At 37.2% G+C, this 22511-nt stretch overlaps 1 protein-coding gene, 1 long non-coding RNA gene and 1 pseudogene across 3 annotated transcripts in view; 2 read left to right on the top strand and 1 right to left on the bottom strand.

Annotated features, from left to right (window-relative positions):
* The window catches only part of LOC118149215 (uncharacterized), a 69737-nt gene extending 48875 nt beyond the window's left edge, over window positions 1-20862 (bottom strand). For both annotated transcript variants that reach the window (XR_013529479.1, XR_004736537.3), the window contains exons 1-2: window positions 20642-20862; window positions 9012-9059 (exon numbers count right to left, since the gene is read on the bottom strand). This is a non-coding gene — a long non-coding RNA (uncharacterized LOC118149215). The remainder of the gene's footprint in view (window positions 1-9011; window positions 9060-20641) is intronic.
* The window catches only part of XPR1 (xenotropic and polytropic retrovirus receptor 1), a 233740-nt gene that overhangs the window by 1037 nt on the left and 210192 nt on the right, over window positions 1-22511 (top strand). The window lies entirely within an intron of this gene.
* LOC100413761 (ribosomal protein L21 pseudogene) lies at window positions 6781-7450 on the top strand (annotated as a pseudogene).

Here is a 22511-nt window from a genome sequence, read left to right as displayed (position 1 = left end):
CCTTACCTGGGTATTACAGAAATCATGCTCCCCATTCCCTTTCAATTTCTGTGCTAACACTCCTGGAAGGGATTTAATAGATAGTAAGGAATCTTACATTAATACAGGGAAAAGTAAAGATAATGAACCCATTTATATATTCAGAAGACAAGATACCTAAGAGGCTTTAAGCATTGCAATTGGTTATTCTCAGTAGCTGGCAGTTCAGCTCCTGGATAGAGAAAGACAGACTTATCTGTAACCTCCAGGAATTCATTCATTTTGTGTGCAGGAACAAAGAATATAAAATCAATATGAACACACATAACCTAGCTAGATTTTATGAATTAAACTATTTTAGTTCCCCATTTAATTTTCATATAAGTTTAGTGATAGGAGGTTTGGGCAATAGCATTTATTCATATAGCCATTGTGATATTGAGGAAGACAGAATCTTGAATATTGTGAAATATTGTAACCTAGAGTATTTGATTATTGCTAGAAATAAAAGACCAGGAATTAATAATTCTTTCCTGTCACTTAATTTCTTACAGTGTTCTGTGGCGGTGTTTTGTAAGAATGAATGAAATAAGGGACTAACATTTCAGCCTTCAGAGTTGATTTATTGTTTCTAATAACATTCGGGTTTAAAACCCTGGCTGGAGTCCAAATGATGGTTTTTATTGAAAGAAGGGTATTGGTCTGTCATCTTTCTAGTAGTAATTTTCAGCACCACTGCCAGTTCTTCATAGAGGCACAGGACAGGAGCATGCTGAAGCACATCTTATATTTGTTATAAAGCACGGAATGCTTGGGGCAGAAGTACTAGTGGCTGGATGTATGCTATGATTCATTTTAAGTATTTCAACATTTAACTATTTCATAGAATTGTATTAATTTGCAATACCTAGGACTGGAAAGAGAAGCATAATTTAGTTTGAGAGTGAACCCTCTTCATTTGTAAATGTCACTTTTGTGGCTGGAGGAACCACAGTGATTCTGGGACTCCTCATTCACATAGTCTACTTGGGTACTGTTCATAAATATTTACGGTAGGTTGGTCACAGAGGTGCAAAATTTCTGAGAGTGAGTTGTGTCTGCATTATCTTTCTCAGGCCAGTTATAAATTATGTTTTGAAAAATTCATTTGTTGTGGATAATTGAAATTTGATTCTGCAGAGAGTTCCTACTGTATGACTCCTGTCCTAGATAAACTCGTTTAGTAGGCAAAATTAAATAAGGGACACCTTTCTTTGTAAATTGGAGTCAAAGAATTTTTGATAGGATTGGAATTTTTGTTTTGTGTATTGTTTCTGAAGACTTGCTGCTATTCCTTTAAAAGTAATAGAGAGATGTAAATAAGAGTCTATAGAGTCCAGGAATTTTAGCAGTTTAAAACTTTAGGGAAAAAGGACATCCTTTTAGGGAAAAAGACCTTTTCATAATGAATTAAACTGTAGGTTTTCATATGAAGATGATACTCTTTAAACACTGTCAGTAGAACAGATGCTAGGATTTGTTTTTCAAGCACTGGTGGTGAAATTTTGGTGTATTACCCTTGGTTTCTAGCCTAGGGTGCTTTCTAGTGTTGTGAATCAGTATGAACTGTTCAGCTTCTTTGTTTTTTGTGTCATTTTGCTATATTAAATATTACTTGAAATAAGCAGAGAATTAGACTCTGAAAATTTTGTTTTACATCTATAATCATATTGAATTATATATAATATGTATATATGGTAACATAATAAATGGTAGTTTTTGTATGTGTTAGCCATGAGACCTGGGACAATCTTTTTTGCCTTTCCCAGGCTCTTTCTTCCTCCATTAACTAAGTATATAGGGGCCAGAGCTTTTCAAGGCCCAGTCTAATTTATAAGTTTTTGATTTAACTTTTAATAGTTTTTATTCCTTGAATTGTTAAAATTATTGATGGTAATAACCCACCAATATCCTGAAAATTATTATATTTTTTAAATTTAAAAATAAGTTGTGGTGTACATAGATTGTCTTCATAGGCAGAATAATAAAGCATAAAAGCATAAAATAATAGACCAGCATGGAGAAGCCATAGAAAGAAAATATATTCAATCCCCTTGTAAGTAGTTTTTACAAAGAATAATCACAAACAAACAGAGACTATTTCTGTTTCCAGTAATCTGTTTTAGTATCAATCTTGGCATATAAAATAGAACATCAATAAATCTTTATAAGGGCTTTTTGAAAAAAAATCAGAATTAGTGATTATATATTTTAAAGCTCTGCAATTGATTAATCAAAATTAACTGAGACTGGTTTCAACCAAATGGACTAGTATGACCATGTTAATATTTTGCAGAATATTAGCAAGGGAAGCAAATATATTTGGTGTGTTAGGTTGCTGACTTTCTCTAGGACCCTGTATTTCTTTGGTTTCTCAGGACCCAGGAATGATTTTTTTCCAGTATATACATTGTTTTGTACGATACTAAAATAACAAGGTTTCTAAAGTACAGGATTTTAGAGCTAACAGGGAATTTAAAGATTATCTACCTTGTTTTTCCAGACAAGGAAACTAAGGTCCAGAGGGGTTAAGCCACTTGTTAGGAATATGTGTGTATGTCTCTTGAGCACATGTAAGCCTTGAGAGTCAGGTCACACTGTGTGATCCTGATGAAATCATGTTTTCTTTTAGCTAAGAAACATCTAAGTTTCCTTAATGTTAGAGAATTGGACTTGATTTCTAAGCTCACAACCCCATATTATTCAAGGACTCATCCAGCTCTAAAATTCTGTGTTTTTTAATGGTTTAATTATGTTTGATATATGAAGAAGACAGAACTTACAGGACTAATAATACCGTCCTTTAAAATTAATAATATCTTTCAAAAATGTTTGATGATATTTTGATCTGTGAATAAGATGTTAACCCAATGAAACTCTCTTATTTAACCTAAATAGAGATGGTCATGAATTAATTTTTTATTGCAGGATTTTGGAAAAGAGAGGTTCTGCATGCACTATACTTCCCTTGTATTCAAGTATAAGGAAAATTACCATACCATTATTATGATTTTCATTTATAGAACTCTCTCATGGGAATTCTCGTGTTACAGGCTTCAGTTTCCCAAAGGTATTATGTTGATTAGGTAGGGTTAACTTGCCTTGCTGTAACTTGTTTGAAATTTCCAGTTTGGCCACCCGATGGGGCACAAACCACACTTTTTCTTTCAGACACTTTTGTAAATGAAAATATAGTATAGTATATTTAAGGTAACACTTGTAAATGATCGCGTCAGTGAGATAGTTGGCATTTACAAATGTTTCTTAAGTGAGTGAATGAATGTTGTAAAAACAGGAAGCTATAACTATTCTTCATTACCTTTAAGTGTGTTTGTGAGAGTATCCTGGAAAGATTATACTTGTCTGTTTATCCCTGAAGGTTGGTTTTGGATCAGGTTTTGGTTAAAGGCCCAGATCATAGGAACCTAAGAATCTTGTTTGACCTGGGTTGACAATGGAAAATTAGTCCTAGCTTCAAATTCAGTCCTAATCTGGGAAGCATTTAAGAGAATGATTTGAGTTGTGCTGGGTAGGAATTTCAGGTATATTTGAGGTGTAGGCCCCAAAGCAGTGTACCTAAAACTCCCATGGAGTAAGAGAAGACAGTATTAGAAAACTAAGGGGCCCAGGTGCAGTGCCTTACGCTTGTAATCCCAACACTTTGGAAGGCCAAGGTGGGCGGATCATGAGGTCAAGAGATCAAGACCATCCTGGCCAACATGGTGAATGTTGAAACCCCATCTCTACTAAAAAAACAAAAATTAGCTGGGCATGGTAGTGCATGCCTGTAGTGCCAGCTACTCAGGAGGCTGAGGCAGGAGAATCACTTGAACTTGGGAGGTGGTGGTTGCAGTGAGCTGAGATCGTGCCACTGCACTCCAGCCTTGGCAACAGAGGGAGACTCCATTCAAAAAAATGAAAAGTAAGGGGAGACAGAACTGTTAATTTTAATCACTTTTATGCATTAGAAAAGGAAGAAATAAAATTTTACTAGTATTTAATAAATGAATTGATGCAATACTCCTGCTAAGGAGGTCATACACAGATATTCAGAGGAACACAGAAGGATTGCCAGTGGCTTTCTCACTTATTTGTTCACTTTTGCAGATAAACATTAATCCAGTTATGGGTGTGTAGTTAAATAAATCTGTAAATTTTTATCTAGTTTTAGCTAAATCCACCCCTAGGAAATACACGTCTTAAAAAGACTCCTGTAAAGATGCCATAACAATAATACCAATAATGCAAGCACAAGTGAACAACAAGAAAATGACAGAGCTGACGTTTCTACTTTCTGGTACTAGCTTTTTGGCAGCCAAATTACAGATAAAAACAATGATACTTTAGTAGACTTGACAAGAAGTTTGCCAAAAATTTAAAAATCATTAAGCTAATTCCTTTTTTTTCCCCCCTGAGACGGAGCCTTACTCTGTCACCCAGGCTGGAGTACAGTGGCCTGATCTCAGCTCACTGCAACCTCCGTCTCACAGGTTCAAGTCATTCCCATACCTCAGCCTCCTGAGTAGCTGGGATTACAGGTGTGCACCACTACACCCAGCTAATTTTTGTATTTTTAGTAAAGATGGGGTTTCACCATGTTGGCCAGGCTGGTCTTGAACTCTTGGCCTCAAGTAATCTACCTGCCTTGGCCACCCAAAGTGCTGGGATTACAGGCATGAACCACCACTCCTGGCCTAAACTAACTCTTTAAAGTATGGTTTTACGTTTACTGTCAGTCACAGTGATCTTGACCCTAAGTATATATATTATATACTTACCTTCGTGAGGTCTGTTTTTTAGTTTGTAGCCATTATAATTAAGTTTTAAAATAAAATCATTTCTGAACTTTGAACTAGACCTTTGAAATGCTGTATCATAAAATGTTAAGATTTTATTTGTTTAAATTTTTCTTTGTTTTTTTAAAGAAAATTTTAAAAAAATAATGAAACTTTCCAGTTAGGTTCTCTAAAGGCATTGTTATTGATAATTTCTTAGATCAAAAATATTTTTGTACTATTTCATAAATGAAAGGTAAAAATTATTTTATTCTTGTGTCATTTTTTTAAAACTTCTTTTTTAAACAATTTTGTTTTACATTGTACACAGATATAGATGGGTATAATTAATAAATATGCATATATTGGAAATACATAATAAAACTTTCTTTAAAAATAGGGATTTGACATAATAAAAATTTGGAAGACTTTGCCCAACTTGTACAGATTAACCACAGCTAGTTTGTGGGTTGCCTGGTATTGAGGTGGCCTTTGGGAACGAGAGAGTGTCAGCATTCACCCGGGTTCTTGCCCAGTGTATTAGCCTTTTCAGTCCTCTCCTTATCTAGTAAATGCTGAAAGAAGCCAGCAGAGAAAGCTCATGAACAGATACCTTACAAATCATTTGTTCATTCCACAAATTTACAGAAGTTTTTCTTTGCTATAGGCTCTTTTGTCATTCAATGCTTTCAGTACCTTAAAAATAGCAGAAGAAAACCAACACACACACACACACACACACACACACACACACACACCAAATTTGTGTGTATGTTGAGTTTGATTTTGTCTTTCAGTCAACATAGTATTTTCAAAATTAAAACATGGTGTATAAAAGGAGGACTGAAGATTGAGGACTTGGAACATGGTTATTTATAAATTTGAATTACTTTTGTATAACTTAAGTTATATCCCTTTACAGTCTCATTTGTTTAGTCAGACTGCTAGTCACCTATTTCTTCCCATCACCAAGCAAGTGTGGTATGATCAGAAAATCTTTTAAAAATTAGGCTGGGCACGGTGGTTCACACCTGTAATCCCAGTACTTTGTGAGGCCAAGGTAGGCAGATCATTTAAGTCAGGAGTTTGAGACCAGCCTGGCCAACATGGTGAAATCACGTCTCTACTAAAGTATACACTGCCCTTCAGCCTGGGTAACATAGTGAGACTTCGTCTGGGAAAAAAACAAAAAACAATAACCCTTCAAAAATGGTTTATTTGCTAGGGAGTCAAAGGAAAATATAATTAATTTACTGTAAACATAACTTAAAATTTTCACAATCTGTGTAACGAGAGGCTTAATATATTAAGAAAGTGTAGTCATCTCTTATTTTTATTTTTATTTAATTTTTTGAGATGGAGTTTTGCTCTTGTTGCCCAGACTGCAGTGCAATGGCACAATCTTGGCTCATTGCAACCTCCGCCTTCTGGGTTCAAGTGATTCTCTTGCCTCAGCCTCTCAAGTAGCTGGGATTATAGGTATTCACCACCACGCCTGGCTAATTTTGTATTTTTAGAAGAGATGGAGGTTTCACCATGTTTGTCAGACTGATCTTGAACTCCTGACCTTGGGTGATCTGCCCACCTTGGCCTCCCAAAATGCTAGGATTACAGGCATGAGCTATCACCCCCGGCCAGTCATCTCTTATTAATTGAGGATGACCTGCTATATTAGAAAGACCTTGGACCAGAAATCAGATATAAATCCTAAAATCCAGTTTTATCACTGACTATTTGTAAATAACTAATGAACAAGTGATTTTTTTTGAAGATTGAAGGACTGAAATTTAATCATAGAGAAAAGTGGGAAGTTTCTTGGTTATTTTTGTGTGAGTTACTTATCTAGGCTAAATTTGGCAAAGTTGGAATTCATAGAGTAATCCATGTGCTTTGTGGGCTTTTTTTTATACCTTAGAGTCTCAGTGGTTCTAAAACTTTTTGGTCTCAGGACCACTTAAAACTCTTAACAGTTATTGTCCTGGGTGCTAAGCGTTTGACAGACTTGAACTGCTACCTTGTGGCCGCAGAGTAATTCGCCAAAATGACTAACACAAAGGGAAAGAGGAGAGGCACTCGATACATGTTCTCTAGGCCTTTTAGAAAACACGGAGTTGTTCCTTTGGCCACATATATGCGAATCTATAAGAAAGGTGATATTGTAGACATCAAGGGAATGGGTACTGTTCAAAAAGGAATGCCCCACAAATGTTATCATGGCAAAACTGGAAGAGTCTACAATGTTACCCAGCATGCTGTTGGCATTGTTGTAAACAAACAAGTTAAGGGCAAGATTCTTGCCAAGAGAATTAATGTGCGTATTGAGCACATCAAGCACTCTAAGAGCCGAGATAGCTTCCTAAAACGTGTGAAGGAAAATGATCAGAAAAAGAAGGAAGCCCGAGAGAAAGGTACCTGGGTCCAACTGAAGCGACAGCCTGTTCCACCCAGAGAAGCACACTTTGTGAGAACCAATGGGAAGGAGCCTGAGCTGCTGGAACCTATTCCCTGTGAATTCATGGCATAATAGGTGTTAAAAAAAATAAAAGACTTCTGGACTGTAAAAAAAAAAAAAAACTCTTAACAGTTATTGAGGATTCCAGTGTCCATGATACATATACTGTATTAGAAATGAAAACTGAGAAATGTTTAAAACATGAGTGTATAAGCACACCTTCTACTAGCCATCAGAGATATGGCATCACATAGCAGTAGCCTCTGAAAAACTCCTTTATATCCTCGTGAAAGCGTAAGAGTTAAAAAAGCAAATGAAGTTATGGTATTATGAAAATAGTTTTGACTACTTGGTTTCCCTGAAAGGGTTTTGAGGATCCAAAAGCATTTTGAGAGTTACTGCCTTGGAGCACTGGACTTCTTCCAGAAGAAAGTTTGAAGATAGCCTGAAAAAAGGTTCTCTGGTCTTATCAAACATAGAAGAGGATAAAGGAGTCCCCTGGGTGAAGAGTGTCTGATATCTGCTGCAGAGCAAGGACAATAGAGAAAAGAAAGTTGGCTTCCCTGGATCTCATCTGATCCCTAATTCCACTCTCCTTTCTCTAAATTGAATTAGCAGAAGTTTGGGAAGCTTGTCATTAAGGAGAAAGGAATTAACATTTATTGAGCAGTTAGAGACCAGGTGTTAGCTGCTTTACATATGTTATCTCAGTGTTCACAACAGTTTTGTAAGATAGGTGATTTATTATCTCCATTTTACTGATGAGGAAACCCAGGCTTACAGACATCAGTAATTTGCTTAAGGCTATATACTTGGTAAGTAAATGGATCCAGAATTTGAAATCAAATCAAATCAGATGTGGAGCTCTTGCTTTTGTACGGAAATTGTAAATAACAATAGTAATGACAGTAACAGCAGCTGTTATTTTTTAAGCACTTACTGTATCAGGCACTGTGGTAAGCTCTTTAAAAACATCTCTTATAGCAAGCTGTTAGGTTGTTAGCTCTGTTTCTAGGGGCGGGAACGGGCAGGGCTGAGACTGAATCTTGGAGCCATGTAATTGATTATGTTGATACTAATTGTGAATAGCTAATTGTGGAGATTGCAAGAGCCCATGCTCTTAATTCCTACATCCTACTGTTTTATGAAAAATGAATAAATCCATTCAGTTATACATACATACATTTAGGCCTGGTCTGACCTGTTCTCAAGCACCACTGACCTTTCTATAGCCCAGTGAAGTAATGGCTGGGCTATTTTTAATCCCAGGTCTTGGTCTGCATGGTTTGGAGGTAATAGAATGCAGTCTGTAGGATAGTGTTCACCTCTGTTAAATTATATTTCCTTCAAGGTTGTCAGTGTAACTATTACTAGAGAGCCAGCTGGTAAATAAAGGAACTTATGAAGATGAATCATAAGAAAAAGGTAAGGAGGTAAGGTGATAAGGGTAAAAAGAGGAAGACTAACATGGACATAGCTGTTTGCTATGTCACAGTTTTGGTGTTTGGCTTCTGGATCATAAATCATGAAATGTTGGAGTGGCTTAAGGAACTTTAAAGATTATTTAGTTAATTTCCTTTTTTGCCCAAATGGCAAGAGATTAAACGATTCAGGTTGTATGGTTTGGTTTGTGGCAGAGTTAATGCAATCACCCTGATTCATTTTATTGTTCCTTATTTTATATAATATGCTAGTATGTTAATAATACATAGAAAAAACTTTGAAGCCGGATTGTCTGAGTTTATATTCCAGCTCCACTAACTTACTAGTTGAGTGACTTCAGGCAAGTTGTTTTTGTGCTTCAGTTTCCTCATCTGTAAAACAGGGATAATAATAGTACTTACAGGATTGTTGTGAGGATTAAATGAGTTAAAATATGAAAAGTGTTTAGAACAATGCCTGGCACATAGTAAGAGCAATAAATTTCCTATTAAAATTATTTCTTCTGCAGAGCTTAACAATATTAAGTAATGATTAGCTAAGAGTATTTTTGACTTGGAAAGTGAGCCTCAAAGCTTGTTTCTTCAAGTTTGTCCAGTTTAGGTTTTTATGGAAAATGGCTTTGTTAATTTTTCACTAATATTTTCCCTATCTTAATGAATCACTCTTAACCTTTTTGTATAGGGTAAGAAAACCGGGTGAGAACAGTTGGGTGGCTGTGAAGTAAATTGACAAGTAAATCTTGTCACTTGTAACTTGTATTCACCTTAGTTATAGACTCTGTATATTCTTTTTAAAAATTGAGGTGAAATTTGCATGTGTGTTCTTAAGTATGTCTGAATGGCTTAAGTGAGTTGCTTGAGTTTTTAGTGCCTAATTTTAGTTTTTTTCAGTTTTCTAGTGAAAATGTCATTTTTAATCCTTTTAAGAGTTGAAAGAGAACTTCTCAACCCCTTTGTTTTATAAATGAATAAATCAAGAGCAGAGATGCCAAGATACCTGGTCAGAGTCTTCCAACTAGCTGATAGCAGAGCTTGATATAAGAATATTGGCTTTCAGCTTACTGCTGTACCTTAAGGCTTATCATCACTGTATAAACATTGCTTTAAAATTTTAAGAATGAAGTTTCTTTGTAAGAGTCAGTAGGGATTTAAATGTTCTTGTTAATGATTACTCAGTCTGCATTAATACATTCATCTGTATCTAATCGATTAGATCCCATTAACAACCTAAAATAGTTCTTGTGAATGCCAATTAAAAGACTGGGTATATTAATGATGTTATTATTTACCCAATAACAAGAAAGTTAGGCATTGCCCTATTTAGGTATATGGTCATAAGTGGAACCCTATCTTGAGTGAGGAGATAGGATTAAGGAATTAGGGTGAGGCTTGAGGGGTCAGGTAACAATGAAAGTAAGACTCAGGAAGGTTTAGAAATGAATTGACCTCATTCCTCTGTAACATACCTGTATTTGAATGTTAGCACAGGTTACATGTATTACCTGTACATGAAGAGTATATCCTCTACCTATAACCCCAGTTGCCAAGCCAAAGTCAGAGCATATATGGGTAGAGAAGATAAGAATATGAATGAAACCAGTTTACTAAGTATACCTGAATGTCCCCTTTCTTTCTTTTTCTTTTTTTTTAAATAATGAAACAGTAATGATGATAATAACAACAGCTAATGTTTGTTGAGTGCTCTGGTATGCCGGGCATTTTACATTTAATCCTTACCTTGTAAGGTAGGTTTTGTTATACCCATTATAAGAAGATGCTGAGTCTGAGGTTAAGTAGATTGCCCAAGGTCATGTTGCTAGGGAGTGGTAGAACCAGAATTCAGACACAGATATGACACAGATATTTGAGACACTGAATTCTTAACTTGGGATTAGGCTGTCAGGAAATAAAATAAGTAAGACTGAGTTCTTTCCTTAGAGTAGTTCTTAATTTGGGTGGCTCCTGATCATAGTATATACTAGGATTATGTTATAGAGGAATGGCCAATTGATTTTACCCTAGAGAGCAAAGACATTTATCTTGGAAGGATCTTCAGAGGTGGTATTTGAACTGGGTACTAGATATTGAGTATGATTTTAACACATAGTCTAGAGGGGAAAGGGCACTGGGGGAAATCTAGGCAGATAGAGTAATAGAGAACAGAGGCAAAGATGAGTGGAAGTATCCAGACATAGTTAATGCAGTCTGGTTTAGATATGTTGAAGAGCTGGTAAGGTGAAGTTGGGAAGGTGAGCTGAGAGTGAGAGTGAAGGGGCTGTAATACTGTTCTGAGAAGTTTAAACATTTTGCTAGTGTGAAGCATGAAGTATTTTAAAGAAGAGATTGGGAGAGGGGTTAGTGCAAAGTGAGATGTGTAATCTAGATTTTGGAGGATACTTTGGAGAGGGCAAAACCAAAGACAGGAAAACTAAACAGCATAGCCAAAGATAATGAAGAGTTGAATTAATACCTTATTTAATCAATTTTAATATGTGTTTTTTTTCGGGTTTTAACATCTGAAATCGGGCTATGTCTTATAATAAACGCTATCCCATAGTTTAATTGGCTGACATTTTTTAGTTCTTAGAAGCACATAAAATAATGGTGTATGTTATTATTAGTGGCATCCTAGATTTGATGAAATACAGTAGTAATAATGTAGCATTTACCAAATGCCTACTATTTGTCAGGGAGTGTAGTTAATACTTGTCAGTGTCCATCATCTAGCACAGTGTGTCTGTCACATTTAGCAACCCGTTTGCTAAATGAATTATCTCATGTGATCTTTACAACAGGCCTGTTGACATAGGTGTTTAGCCCATTTTATGAGAAAATAGAGTCTCATATTTAAGTAATTGTCCAGAGTCAAATAGCTAGTTAATGGTGGAGTCAAGATAATGAACCTAGGTCTGCCTTACTCCAAATTCCATTCTTTTATCACTATGCATGCTCTGTCCACTGAGATAGGTAGAGGGTTGAAGAAGAAGGGTAGATTTGAAATTTCATAGAACTCTTAGGACTTTCACTGAAGGGCTAAATAAATGCTGATGGAGTTAGAGTAGAAGGTGCATTTGAGGTCAGTGTGTTGCTTGGGAACACCATTCGACTGGCTGCCAAGAAGCCTCATAGATTGTCTTTACTGTGGTAAATTCAGTGTGGCCCAGGTTCTCATAATTATTTGGTCTTTTCTGTAACTCTGGATTGATGGGGCTTGGGCAATAGTATATAGTTAAGTGATTGGTTGAATGATACTAAGCTCACATGGAAGTGATGTGTCAACATCTGGGTGCCAAATTACTATTTACGATGGGAAATGTACCTAACATTCACATTCTAGGCTAAAATGCTTTTTTCCTGTCACCAAGCTGTAAAGGGAGATACATAATAGCTAGAAGGTGGCTGGCTGATTATGTACTATAATTAGAAAGAGAGAGTTAATGATTCATTTATTTAATGCTGTTAGGCCAGTGTTTTTACAGTGTTTAAATGGGTTAGGTCCTCAGTTAAGGGTGTCTTCTTCCCTGGATTATGCTTGAATGCTGCCATTGTTTTGATACTTTCCTTTTCCTATGCTTTTAATGCTGACCTCCCCCTCTTCTGATTTACTTTTTTTTTTAAAGATAATTTTAATACTACCAATACTGGTCTGTAACTGTTAAACTTTGCATCTCTCTTCTGATCTATTGTATATGAAGTTTAGACTTTCACTGGATTCTAACAGATTAATTTGAATTTTGATCTTATTATTTATTAGATGTAAAAACTTTCCGAGACTTATATTCTATTTGTGAAACAGTGGAAATTTCTTTCTCAGTAATTGTAATGTTGAGATAATATGTATGTAAAACATCTAGCCTATATGTTGTAGGCCAGTGGTTCCCAATATTTTTGGCAGCAGGAATCAGTTTTGTGGAAGACAATTTTTCCACATACCATTGGGAGAGGGAATGGTTTTGGGATGGTTCAAGCATGTTACATTTATTGTGCACTTTATTTTTATTATTTTTACATTGTAGTATGTAATGAAATAATTATACAACTCAGCATAATGTAGAATCAGTGGGAGGCAGAGCTTGTTTTTCTGCAACTAGACGGTCCCATCTGGGGGTGAGGGGAGACAGTGACACACAAATGTGTTGTTTATGTTCCGTCTACTCCCTAATCTGGTTTTGGTTGCTGTCACTGCAGAAAACCTGCTTCACAAAGACAGGAAGTTAGAAATGGAAGCAGGCTTTTCAGTGCTTTTGCGGCAATCTCAGAATATTCTGCCTTGACTTTAATCCAGAATGTATGGATATTTGAAGTTGTCTCAAGCATACTTTTAAGCCCACTGTCATTTGTGATCTGAAGCAGTTGATCTAGCCCGGACAAAGCCAATTCACCTGGTTTATTCACAAATATGTTGTGGATTCATTCTTTCCCAGTTTGGGGGTCTTTTGTGGTTGGGAGGTAATGCTTAAACTCTTGAAAGCTGAAATAGGTGATCATGCACCAGCTGGGAGGAAGAAGGCCCTGGCTTAGTCTCTTTCAAAATCTCTGCTGATTTTTGAAACATTTCAGAAATCTCAGTGTTCACTTGTTGCTCCCATAATTTCAATTTGTCTTTGAATGCAACCACTTTATCTGCTGACCTGCACACAATTGTCCATCTCTCCCGAAGTGACACATTGAGTTTGTTGAGCAGGTTGAATGTGTCATACAAGTAAGTTTTGTGACTCATTCTGTGTCACAGAAATGTGCTGCTAGTGGTGATTGTTTTTCTAAAAGAAATCTCTGGAGTGGCTCTTGTAACTAAAAAACTCTAGCCAGTGATCTGCCTTTAGAAAGCCATCTCACTAAGAGAAGATGTGTGTGCTCTGCTTTCATCTCCTCACAGAGCTGTGCAAACAGATGTGAGTTAAGGGCAGGTACTTTCATGTTCATAATTTTAGTCACATCCTGCAAAATATCATTCAGGTGACATTTTTCAGCTAGCCAGCATTTCTCTATGGATGACACAGTGCATAGACTCAACATTTAGAAATGACCCCTTTGACCCGGGTAGTGAAACCAGAAAGCTGTCCAGTCATGGCAGCTGCTCTGTCTGTGCATATACCAACACCAAATGACCAATTCAGTATTCCTGACATGTAATCATTCAAAAACTTGAATAGTTCTGCAGCTGTCGTGTTGGTTGGCAACAAAAGTACACATAACATATCCTCATGCACATCCTCCTGAAAAATATATCAGACAGAAACAAGCATTGATGCCTTCTTGTCAACATCAGTAGACTTGTCAACCTGGATTGCATACCACGGTGACCCACTAATCCTAACAATTGTGCCTCAGTATCCTCTGCTGTTCCATGCATTCACCTAGTTACAGTACAAGCCAAAAGAGGTACACATGCCACCTTTTGAACTGCAGCCTCTCCTTAAAGGTCATGACAGATGTCCTTAGCAGCAGACAGGATCAGCTCTTCACCAAATAGTAAAGGGCTTGCTAGCTTTAACAGTGCGGTTAGCCACTAAGAATGATTCTCAGAGTGCAGACACACTTGATGAAGTGGTGGCCTTCAATAATTGTTTTTGTTTTTCATGGTTTTTTTTTTTGTAACTCCAAAGGCTTGCCTTTTAATGCAGGGTGCTTGGTCTCCATGTGATGAAGCAGTTTTGAAGGTTTCATGGCTTTCTTGGATAGCTGGTTGCCACATATACCAAGCTGGCTTGGAGAACGTGAATCACCTGTTGCAATGAATCTGTTATTTAAGTAGGAGCCTTGGTATTTTCTCTTAAATGCAGCTTTCTTTTTGTGGGCAGTCTTAGAATTGTCTGCTGTCTCATCATTGGGTCTTTTCCCCCTTTTCGAAGAAGCTCTCCACTCATTTGTTTTTTACTCATTTTGGCTGGGGTTAGGTTTTGGGCTTACCAAAACTGTGACTGAGACAAGTGAGCAGTGCAGGAAAGAGGTGTGGATGGAAGTAGTAAACAGAATACTGGGTGGGCCATGCGTGGACTGATGGAAGTGTTGGCTTCTGACTTAAAGCCTGCCACTAGATGCAGCTGTACAATTGAAGCACATCAATTCCCTTGCTACTATAAAGCCTGCCACAAGATGCAGCTTAATTGTCACTGGCCACTCACTGATAGGGTTTTGATATGAGTCTGCAAACAATTGATTTATTATGGTCTCTGTGCAGTCAAACCTCTCTCCTAATATTAATCTGTATTCACAGCTGCTTCACAGCACTAGCATCACCACCTTAGCTCCCCCTCAGATCATCAGGCATTAGATTCTCATAAGGAGCAGCAACCTAGATCCCTTGCATGCACAGTTTACAATAGGGTTCACACTCCTCTAAGACTCTAATGGTGCTGCTGATTGGACAGGAGGCAGAGCACAGGCTGTAACGTGAGCAGTGGGGAGCTGCTGTAAATTCAGATGAAGCTTTGCTTGCTTACTCGCCTACTACTCACCTCCTGCTGTACATTACTGTAGATTTCATACAAACACTGTGCAGTTAGGCTACAGTAAATTCATTAAAAAATTGTGTTGTAACATTATGATGGCTATAAGCTGTGACTTTTCTAAGACAATAGGAATTTTTCAGTTCTATAATCTTATGGGACCACTGTTGTATGTATGGTCTGTTGTTGACCAAAACATCATTTTGCTGTGCGTGACTATATTTTATTATCAAAGTAGGCCAGGCACTTGATTACCAGGCACTTGACTACTGTAGGTTTTGTCATTGTCAGTCTTCATGGCATTCTAAGGAAAGCAGCCTTGATGACTGTCTGAGTAGGCAAGCTTTAGAATACAGCACTAGCCAGGCCGGGCATGGTGGCTTATGCCTGTAATCCCAGCACTTTGGGAGGCCGAGGTGGGCAGATCACCTGAGGTTGAAACCAGCCTGGCCAATACGGTGAAACGCTGTCTCTACTGAAAATACAAAAATGAGCTGGGCAAAATGGCACAAGTCTGTAATCCCAGCTACTCCAGAGGCTGAGGCACAAGAATCGCTTGAACTGGGAGGTGGAGGTTGCAGTGAGCTAAGATCCCATCACTGTGCTCCAGCCTGGGTAACAGAATGAAACTCTGTCTCAAAAAAAAAAAGAAAAAGAAAAAGAAAAAGGAACATAGCATTAGCCAGTAGATCTTTCTGCAGTGCAGGTGTTCTATATTTACATTGTCCAATTGTGGCCAGTAGTCAGGTGTGGTTGTTTAGCATTTGAAATTTGCCTGGATAGACCGAGGACCTGAATATTTAATTTTAGTTTGCTAAAAGTAAAACATTTTACTTTTGAGGGGCAACATATGAGTAGTGGCTATTGCTCAGCTCTAAAACTTTCACTACTTAAAATCACAGCAAAAAGGACAAATTATGCTAATTCAGTGTCCTTTCACTGATGTATGTATGTATATGTGTTTGTTTATGTATTTGTGTGTATATATTGTTATCTCTCATTTTGGGATTTCCCAAGAATTTGTAGCAGCGGAAGTTAAGGTTCTAGGTCTTTCTCTGCCATTAAATGGCAGTGCCTGTTTAGTTGCCCTAAATGAGGGTCTGTCATTTCTGAAATGTAGGATAGTGTTTTTCAGAGATTTGTTCACTGCTGTGCAGCAGAATTACCTGGGCTGCTTCTAAAAATACAGAAATGCAAATATGTGCATCCCACCAAATATCTATAGAAAGTAGAATTTCTGGGGGTTCAAACCTGAGAAATCTGACTTTTTCTTTTCTTGAGGAATCTGGAGTGCAGTGGGATAATTTTGGGTCACTGCAACCTCTACCTCACAGGTTCAAGCGATTCTCCTGCCTCAGCCTCCTGAGTAGCTGGGATTACAGTTACACACCACCACACTCGGCAAATTTTTGTGTTTTTAGTAGAGATGGGGTTTCACCATGTTAGGCAGGCTGGTCTTGGACTCGACTTCAGGTGATCCACCCACCTCGGTCTCCCAAAGTGCTGTGATACACGTGTAAGCCACTGCACCAGCCAGAAATCTGATTTTTTAAAATTGTTTTCTATAAATTCCTGAGACGATTCTAATTACTAGCCTGATTACATCTGTTCCTTTTATCTCCAATAATTTGTAACAGTGAGATTTGTCTTTTGGCTATTTGTTATTTAGTTTATATATGTATTTTTTGCTGTTAGCATCTTTTGGGGGGCCTTATGCATTGGGTTCCTGAAAATTACATTGTATTTCTCACAGTGTTCATGTGTTTGTGGGAGGAGTATAAATCCTTGTTTGTGAAACTAATCCCCAAGAGCATTTTCTAGTGCAAACTAATGACCATTTAGTACTTTGATTAAAGAATTAAAAATGCATAACTAAATATTAAGTGCTTAACTTTAGAGATCACTCTTGGATATATGCAAATGCTCTATGTTGTGGACAATCTGTAATTCATTTGTCATTCTTTAAATCATGAATATTTGGAACAAAGCCAATATCCTAGTTTTCCTGCAGTTAGACTTTTTAAGTAAACATACTCCTAGTTGTGGATGTTATGGAGTTAGATGAAGGAAGGGGGCTGGAGATCCTACTATTTAGTATGTAGACTTGTTTTCAGTCTGTGTTTCTCACGTCTGCCTTCTGCTGAGTCTGGAGTGGTATCCCTGAGTCCTTCCCCCATCCTTTAATTAACTGCTGGCTCCTGGCTGTAGGGTAGTGAGGATGGAGGATATGGTGGTAGAGATGGGAGTTGAGTGAGACTGGACCTGTTAACTGCTTATTCAACCAATCTTTCTGCATTTAGCCCTATCTCCTTAAATCTACCTTAAGTACCTGATACTTCCACTTTCTGAACACTTCTGGAGTTTAGGGGACAAATGGCTTGCTTTCTCTTTGTATCCCTTTTTGAAGGTGTTTCAGGTTTTTCATTTTGTGTGCTGTCAGTTTACTACTCTCTCTGTTTTCTGTCTTCTAAAAACTTATTAAACCTCTTATCTGCTGCTGTCGCCTTTCCCATGCTTTTTATTCTTGGAGTTCTATACTTTTAAAAAAATTCCTAGATTGTCATTTGAGTAGGGTTTGGGGAAGGAAAGAAGATAAATGTATGTAGTCAGTCTGTCACTTTTTACTGGAATATCTTCCACCACCACCACCACCCCCCACCCCCAACTTTTTTTTTTCTTTCTTAGAGACAGGTGTTTTGCTTTGTTGCCCAGGCTGGAGTGCAGTGGCACGGTCATAGCTCACTGAACTCTTGGGCTCTAGGAATTCTCCTGCCTCAGCTTCCTGAGTAGCTGGGACTACAGGTGGATAGCACTGTGCCTGCTCCCGCCACATACACTTCTTGATTAATTTAAATAGAGTTATTTGATCACCTGTATTAGTACAGTTACTGGCTAAATTTCTCAAATGGAAAGTACACATTTGTTGTCTCAATGTTAAGAGGTTTTATCTCTTAAAACTTGGAAAAAAGTTATCGAAAAACAATTTATATTCGGAATTCACTATGAGGTCCTTTTGTCATTTCCAAAGGCCTATCCTTAATCTTCATTTTCATTGATATCTCCAGTAACAAGAGTGAGGAAGATAAGATAAAATCTTTAGGAATGAGAAGGGGTTCTTTGAGGATACATGAGATCTATTCATATCTGAAGGCAGTAGAGAAAATAGCTGAAATTAAATTCGTTGCAATTTAGCTCTCTTTTTCGTTTATTATCTGTGAGACCTTTAAACAGTGATTTTATCTCTCAGAATCTTAGTTTTCTTGTCTATAAAGGGGATGTAATATTTACTTTGCAAAGTTGTGAGAATTAGATATAATATTTGAAAGTGCTGCAAGGGCCTGGCCTGTAGAATATACTTTCTGATAAATTGTAGCTGTTAATTTCTGTCATCATTAAAAATAAGCCATAGAGGGCTGGGCACGGTGGCTCATGCCTGTATTCCCAGCACTTTGGGAGGCCGAGGTGGGTGGATCACGAGGTCAAGAGATCGAGACCATCCTGGTCAACATGGTGAAACCCCGTCTCTACTAAAAATACAAAACTTAGCTGGGCATGGTGGTGCGTGCCTGTAATCCCAGCTACTCGGAAGGCTGAGGCAGGAGAATTGCCTGAATCCAGGAGGCGGAGGTTGCAGTGAGCCGAGATTGCGCCATTGCACTCCAGCCTAGGTAACAAGAGTGAAACTCCGTCTTAAAAAAAAAAAAAAAAGCCATAGAAATAACTTTTTTTTTCTTTTTAAAATCAACAGACATTTATTTTAAGGTATTGGTACTCAGTCTTTTTTGCATAACAAGATCCCTTTCTGATATCATAAAGTTTTCGTGGAAACTGAATGATGGTAGCTGGACATTTGGAATCTGTTTCTTTCTTTCTTTTTTTTTTTTGAGATGGAGTTTTGCTCTTGTCGCCCAGGCTGGAGTGCAGTGGTGACATCTTAGCTGGCTGCAGCTTTTGCCTCCTGGGTTTAAGCGATTCTCCTGCCTCAGTCTCCCGAGTAGCCAGGATTATAGGTGTGAGCCACCACGCCTGGTTAATTTTTGTATTTTTAGTAGAGTTGGGCTTTCACCATGTTGGCCAGGCTCGTCTCAAACTCCTGACCTCAGGTGATCTAGCATGATCTCAGCTCACTGCAACCTCCATTCATGTGATTCTCCTGCCTCAACTCCCCAAGTAGCTGGGATTACAGACGAGTGCCACCACGCCTGGCTAATTTTTTGTGTTTTTAGTAGAGACAGGGTTTCACTGTGTTAGCCCAGATGGTCTCGATCTCCTGACCTCATGATCCACCCGCCTTGGCCTCCCGAAGTACTGGGATTACAGGCATGAGCCACCACCCAGCCAGAATCCATTTCTTAAACAACACTGTTAAGGTCTAAGATGCTGTTAGTATCCGCTGTTCCACATTTGAACATCTTTCACATTGGGATGCATCTTAGAGATGTCACAGTTGAATTGGTAATGTTTTTCTTTTTTATTGGTTCATAAAGTAATGGTGCCTCTTAATCATTAATGGTATCTTAGAATTGATAAAATACAATAGTATTTTGTTAGAACTAATATCTTTTTAGATTTTGAACTACAATAGTGTATTTGTAGTGTATCAGCCTACAGATAGTGCCTAGTTTATTAAGGGGTTGCAGTATTTAAATTGGAGCCATGAAGTGATCTGGGACCCACAGATTAGAAACTGTGTTTATAACCATATAGGAAATAACATTGTAGAACCTTTTGGTTCTACAAATGAGAAAGGACTTTGCATATTGACATTTCATGAAACTGGAAATGCTATAAAATAATTCAGTAAAAATAACAATAGCTGACACTTAAATTAACCGATGTGCTATTTTAGACATTTAGATCTTGCAATATAAAGCCTGTGCAGTTTACAAACATATTTTGAACTGTACTAGATCATGTGGCCTATAAAAGTAGAAGTGACAGTGTTCTCTGCCTTCAGAGAATTTATAGCTATTATCACAATAATATAAGAATGAGCTATATAGATTTATTTATTAGAAGAGAGCATTTTGATAATCATCAGCCTTATTTTATCATCAGAATAGGATCGGTAGACAAAGAAGATGACGACTTAGTCTTCTGTCAGATCTGCTCCAGCCTCCAGCCCAGGAGTGTGTCTGTGTGACTTTTCAAGAGCATTTAGTGGAAGTTAAATTACAGTGTTGGTAGCTTTGACATATGGGAATGTTATTTTATTATTGTTAAGTAAATCAGTTACTTGAAATTGTAATAATTTTCCTTTCTATACTTTTTACCTTTATAAGAAATAAAGATTTCAGCTGCTTTGATCAAGACAAACCAAAGATGTTGTATGTGATGTAATAACATGTACATTTTGTGGTATAAAATGTATTTCAAATCTAACCTGATGTATGAATTATCTACTACTGGATAGCAAATTACCTCAAAACTCAGTGGCTTAAAACAATAATAAACATTTATTGTCTCACACAGTTTCTGTGTAGCATGAGTTTCAGAGCTGCTTACCTGGGTAATTCTGGCTTGGTATTTTGTGAGGTTGCAGTCAAGTTGTTAGCTGGGTCTATAGTCATCTCAAGGCTTGACTGGGCTGGAGGATCCAATTCTAGGCTGACTCACTCGAATGGTTTGCAGATTTGTGCTGGCTTTTGAAAAGGCCTCAGTTCTTCACCACTTGGACCTCTACTTCGGGCCACTTGAATTTATTCATGGCTGGCTTACCCCAGAGTGGATGAACTAAGAGAGAACTAGATGAACACCACAGTATCTTTTATGACCTAGCCTTGGAAGTCATACTCTGTTATTTCTACAGTATTCTATAGATATAAGGCTAACCTTTACAGTAGAATATTGTAGAGGTAAAAATCATTGGAAGGTGGGGAGTGGTGTCATTTCAGAGGCTAGGGTCCACCTGATGTACAAATCTAATGGTATAGAAAGTCTTGGAAATGAAAGCGGAAATACTGGAAAATTGAGAGGCCCAAAATAAAAGATAAATTTTAGAAAGTAAGAGGGCATTCCAAATTAGTGGGCTATTTGTTGTCTTTCTTGAAGAAGCATGGATTATAGAATGAGCAATACTTGAGAATACTTGGGCAAGGTACAGGTAGTCTCCCCATTGTCCACAGGGGTACATTCCAAGACCCCCAGTGGATGCCTGAAACCACAGATGATACTGAACTCCATATTAATACTGTGATTTTTTTCTATATGTACATACCTATGATAAAGTTTAATAAATTAGCTATAGCAGGAGATTAACAACAATTAATAATAAAATAGAACAATTAAAATAATATGCCAGAATCATAACTCTTGTACTTTGAGGCCATTATTGAGTAAAATAATGGTTACTTGGATATAAGCACTGCAATACTGTGACAGTTGATCTGGTAACTGAATTGACTACTAGGTTACTAATGGGTGGGTACCCTATATGGTGTGGATATACTACATGATACTCAGAATGGTGTGCAGTTTAAAACATAATAATTATTTGCTTCTGGAATTTTCCACTTATATTTTTGGACTGTGGTTGACCATGTGTAATTGAAACTAAGGTAAGTGAAACCTCGAATACGGGGGGACTACTGTACTTTAATAATCTTTCTGAGTCTCAGATCTTCAGTGGTAAAATGGGAATCATTTGCCTCAAAGAATTGTAAGTTTCTGTTAAGGTAGTGCATTTAAAATATTGAGAACATTATCTGAGAGTAGGCATTCAATAAATGTTAGCTCTTATTAGTTTTACTATTGATAAGTATTTGTGTCCGTCATATTCTCGGATCTCATATGTAGTCAGCCCAATATAACCTAGCTTCTGCCCCATCACTCTACTGAAACTACTTTGTTGAAAGTCACTAGAGAGCAATAATCCTCAGATCTAAATCACCTCTTTTCATCTTCTTTGATTCTAAGCAACTTTTAATAGTTTTTAATATTTATTCCTTCTTGAAATGCTTGTCTCTGAAAGCTTTTATAAAATTGTGGTAAAATATGCATAACATAAAATTTATCATCTTAATCATTTTTAAGTGTACAGGTCAGTGGCATTAAGTACTTTCACATTGTTGTGCAACCATCTCTACCATCCATCTTAGTTATTTTCATCTTGTAAAACTTAAACTTTTTCCTCTTAAATAACAACTCCCTTTTTCTCCCTCTAGTTCCTGTCAACCACCATTCTACTTTCTGTCTTTATGATATTGACTACTCTAAGTACCTTGTATAAGTGGAATCATACAGTATTTATCATTTTGTGATGCCTTACATCACTTAGTTTAATGTCCTCAAGGTGCATCCATGTTGTAGCATAATGTAGAATTTTCTTCCTTTTTAAGGATGAATATTATTCTGCTATATAGATATACAGCATTTT

Source organism: Callithrix jacchus, chromosome 18 (genome assembly GCF_049354715.1).
Source record: "Callithrix jacchus isolate 240 chromosome 18, calJac240_pri, whole genome shotgun sequence".
Classification (NCBI taxonomy): Eukaryota; Metazoa; Chordata; class Mammalia; order Primates; family Cebidae; genus Callithrix; species Callithrix jacchus.
Note: the sequence above shows the minus strand (reverse complement) of the source record. Positions and strands in the feature narration are given on the sequence as shown.